Source organism: Rana temporaria, chromosome 3, assembly GCF_905171775.1.
Source record: "Rana temporaria chromosome 3, aRanTem1.1, whole genome shotgun sequence".
In the NCBI taxonomy this organism is placed as follows: Eukaryota; Metazoa; Chordata; class Amphibia; order Anura; family Ranidae; genus Rana; species Rana temporaria.
Genome location: NC_053491.1, coordinates 463,026,984 through 463,032,105, shown reverse-complemented (window position 1 = coordinate 463,032,105; position 5,122 = coordinate 463,026,984).

Sequence of the window (5,122 nt, the reverse complement as noted above, 5' to 3'; positions counted from 1 at the left end):
ATAAACAATACCCTATTATTAGTTATAGTAGGAGGAAGAAGGCCCCATTGTTGTTGGTACCAATGATAAAAATAGTGCCATTGATGGTGTCTGTGGGAGGAATAGTGTCCCATTATTGGAGTCAGTTGATAGAATAGTGCCCCATGATTGGTGTCAGTTGATAGACCAGTTCCCCAAGGGCCAGATAAAGGCAAGCAAAGGGCCACATCTGCCCCCCGGGCCGCAGTTTAGAGGCCACTGCGCTATGCGACTGTACCTGTTGTAATAGGTGCTAGAAAATAAAGTGACAAGTGCTCTGAACCACTAATAAGTATAAATAAAGTTAATTTGAAATTGGCTTTAAAGTGGTGTGTGTTAGACCCTCTGTGGATTTAGATCAGTTGAATGGAACTAGGTAACCAGTGTTAGCTGGTGCTAATCAATACTGGGACCACAATTGTAGAGTAATACAATTATAGGTGTTATGGAGAGGGTTTGACCCCCTGTGACAAAGGTGTACTGAATAAAATAATAAATTGATGGTGCCAAACAATAGTAATAATTGAAAGTTTATTATTTTATTCAGTGCACCTTTGTCACAGGGGGTCACACCCTCTCCATAACACCTATAAGTGGATTACACCACAATGGTGCTCAATTTTTTTGGGGGGAGCGCAAACAAACTGAAAAAAAAAATCATTAATTGCCGCCACTGTGCCCCTCAAATGTAGCCGGTTTGTCCCCAAATGCAGCCAGTTTCTCCCCTCAAATGCAGCCAGTTTGCCCCCAAATGCTGCCAATTTCCCCCAAATGCTGCCAGTTTATCCCCTCAAATGCAGCCAGTTTGTCCCCAAATGCTGCCAGTTTCCCTTAAATGCTGCCAGTTGACCCCTCAAATGCAGCCAGTTTCCCCCCAAAAGCAGCCAGTTTGTCCCCTCAAATGCAGCCAGTTTGTGCTCCCAATTTCCACCAGTTTGTGCCCCCAATGTGGCAGCTGGTGCCTTAAAATTTTTGGGGGGCGCAAACAAACAGAAAAAAAAAAAACATCAATTGCTGCCACTGTACCCATTAAACGCATCCAGTTTGCCCCCTCAAATGTAGCCAGTTTGTCCCCAAATGCTGCCAGTTTGTCCCCTCAAATGCAGCCAGTTTGTCCCCAAATGCAGCCAGTTTGTCACCAAATGCAGCCAGTTGTCCCCTCAAATGCAGCCAGTTGTCCCCTCAATTGCCGCCAGTTTGTGCCCCCAATTTCCTCCAGTTTGTGCCTCCAATTTCCGCCAGTTCGTGTCCCCCAAACGTAGCCAGTTTCCCCTCAGCCCAGCACTTCACGCTCCCTCAATCTCTTCTCCGCCCTCAATGTCACTTCAGCCAATCAGGTGACCGGTAACCAGACTCAGAGCACCTGATTGGCTGAGAGGCTGGGCAGTGTTAGGGAAGCGATTCCCTAACAGAGCACTGTTTAACCAGAGAACGCACAGCCCGTTAGCCCTCTGGTTAACAATTTGGAAACCGATTAGAGCCTGCATGTTCTAATCGGGAAGCCTATTAGAGCCTCTGGCTCTAATCAGGCACTTCCAAAACACACCCACTGCTGTTATTCAGATGGCCGGCGCTCAACAGGGGGCCAGACACCTGAATAGTGGGCGACAGTGGCAACAATACATAGATGTAACAATGTATTGTTGATTGATGGGTGCAGAGGAGAGAGGGGGCGGCACTCCTGCACCAACTATGGATGCATACTGGTCCCAGTATTGATTAGCACCTGCTAACACTGGTTACCTAGTTCCTTTCAACTGGTCCTAAATCCACAGAGGGTCTAATATACAATACCACTTTAAAGCCAATTTCAAATTAACTTTATTTATACTTATCATTAGTGGTTCACAGCACTTGTCACTTTATTTTCTAGCACTTATTACGACAGGTACAGTCGCTTAGAGGAACAGAGCCAAAATCTACATTCCTCTTTTTCTCTTAAACTATCTATACTCCACTTAGGTGGTAGTATTTTGCAGAGGCAGCAGTTTCTCTCCTTTTTTCACATAATTATATCTTTTCCTCTGCCTTAAATATTTCCTTGCGCGGAATCCCACACCCACTCTCTGTCCATCCATGTCTGTTCTCCCCGATTCCTAATGGCGGGAAGAAGATCACAGGACACAGTATCTGAGCCTCTCACCATTCTAGTGGCCATTACTCACCACCAGCCACCTCAAAAAGTCAAAAGTCCGACCGTGTGTACGAGGCATAAGAAGATGAGGCATAAGTACGACCCCCCCTAATCTCTGTGCACCGGCCCCAACACCCATGCGGGGCACCGGCCGCAAAGAGCTCTAAGGGCTTTTTTATTTTGTGAAGCATGTGATTAGAGCTGGAGGCTTCAAAAAGGTTGGGCTTGGGGCGCTGAGGACTCTCGCCCTGAGCCCACCCACTTGTGACAATAGCGAATCAACATTCGCTATTGTCATTCTGCTTCTCCTCCTAGCCAATCAGGACAGGAAGCGTGTCCCGAGACCGGATTGGCCAAGAGGAGAAGCCAGGGAAGCTACCTGCAACCTGGATGGGGTAAGTGTGGGGCTCGCGGCCTTGCGATCGGGGCTGGCGAGCAGGCAGAGGGATGGGTTTGTTTGCTACACCCCCCCACACACACAAAAAAATGGAGCACCGCTGGAGCCACCGCTGATAGAGGGGTTATTTGCAAATCTTTTCTCTATATTGGAGATAACTAGTCAAATGTGTAGTGATCTCAAAATATAGTGTAGTCCGATTAGATAATTGATATTTAGATGTTAGTATGATGACTATAAATTTGTTGTTCCGCAGCAACACACCAGGCTCTCCAGAGAAAGCATTTTATTTAACTTCCAATAACGAACAAAGTCCAAAGTCCACAGACGATACAAAATCCAACAGAGCATATAATTCAAATCTCTTCCTAGACCCGTGCCTTCATATCAGCGAATACATAGAGAATATATTCTCAGTGACAAGACTGACTGAATGCCAGCTTGAATGTCTCAAATACTGGTCTCACACTGGAGGGAGGGGTTCTTCCAGGTCAACCAAATGTTTCCCTGAATGAATACCCCCTCAAGTCTAATTACCATCAATAAATACTTCCTTATGTATGTAAGCAATTTACCCTTTGAGGCAGGCCATACCTCACACACCTAGGTAGTCTCGGACAAGATTAACACATCTAAGGGTCTTCAGCTGTCCCTTTGATATGTGTTTGGCCACTAACCCCTTGGTCAGCAAACACCCTTTGATGTGTAATCTTGAATGCCTGTATGTAACACATATATATATTAGTGCTGTCAAGCGATTAAAATTTCTAATCGCGATTAATCGCATTAATGTCATAGTTAACTCACGATTTATCGCGCGATTAAGGAGGTTCACCCTTTAAAACATTTTTTTTTGTTTTCTTATTTTTTTTTTTTTTTTTTATAATATTAAATTGTGTTTTTTTATTTTTTTACATTTTGATCACTTTTATTGCTGTCACAAGGAATGTAAACATCCCTTGTGACAGCAATAGGTGGTGACAGGTACTCTTTATGGAGGGATCGGGGTCTAAAAGACCTCCGAGCCCTCCTTTGCACTTCAAAGTATTCAGATTGCCGAAAACGGCGATTCTGAATACTGTGTACTTTTTTAAATCCGGCGCCATTGGCAGCCGAGAAACCCGGAAGTGACGTCATGACGCCGCTTCCGTGGTTTCAATGCGGAGACTGAATCAAAGCCGTTTACGGCTTAGTGTCAGTCTCCGCCTGAACACAGAACGCGGCGGATGGAGGATCGGGTCTCCCGGTGGGACGGGAGGCCCGGTCAGAGCGGCGAAAGGCGGCGGGAGGGGGGGATGTCCCCTCCCGCTCCTCCGGCATAACAACCGAGCGGCTTTTAGCCGCATTGGTTGTTATGTTTGGATAGCCGATCGCCCGCTCTAAACAACGGTACCGGAATGATGCCTGCGGCTGCAGGCATCATCCCGGTATAACCCCCGAACGCCGAGGACGCATATATGCATCCCGTCGGCGTGAAAGGGTTAAGAGGTACGTGCTGACAAAAAAAAAAAATGTTTTAAAGGGTGAACCTCGTTAATCGCGCGATAAAAAAATTTACGGTGTTAAAATGGGTTTGTGTTAACGCCGTTAATAACGCGTTTAACTGACAGCACTAATATATATATATATATATATATATATATATATATATATATATATATATATATATATATATATCATTCCATACATATAAAACAATATTTTAAATACCTGATATGATAACCCTATCATATCAGATACTTTTAGATTTCTTCTCAGCCACCAAGGTGCTACTGTTTCTATATGAAAGGCCCAGGGGAGTACCAACCAGGACACAGGGGACCTCAGACACCACGCAAATCCGCTGAGCGGGGCCGCCATCAGGGGGGTACAGGCAGTACACCTGTAAGGGGTCCGGAGGTTCCCAGGGGACCGGAGGCCTACAGGGCCCTGGATGGCAACCCCCCCTTTTTTTTATTTATATTTTATTAAAAAAAAATTCTAATATAAAGATCCCCAGGGCCCCGGATGACAACCCCCCTTTTTTTATAAAAAAAATATATATTTATATATATATATATATATATATATATAATTAAAGGGCTCAGAGGTCCCCAGGGCCCCATGTGGCAAACCCCTTTTTTTTTTTTATAAAAGTTTATTTTTTTCTTTTTGTTTATATATATTTATTTTTTATTTTTTTATTGAAGGGCCCAGATGGCCCTGGATGGCAACCACCCCCCTTTTTTTTTTTTACAAATGTTTATTTTTTATATATATTTATTTATTTTTATTAAAGGGCCCAGAGGTTTATTTTTTTATTATTATTATTAAAGGGCCCAAAGGTCCCGGATGACAACCCCCCTTTTTTGTAATTTCTTTTTATAAAAAAAATAATAATTTGTATACAATATATATATATATATATATATATATATCTATATATATTTTTTATTAAAGGGCCCAGAGGTCCCCAGGGCCCCGGATGGCTACCCCCCATTTCTTATATATATTTTTCTTTATTTCTTTTTTTTTTGTAAAGGCCCCCCCCCCCGCTTCTCAAGTCACGGCAGCCCCCCCCCCCCCCCCCCGGT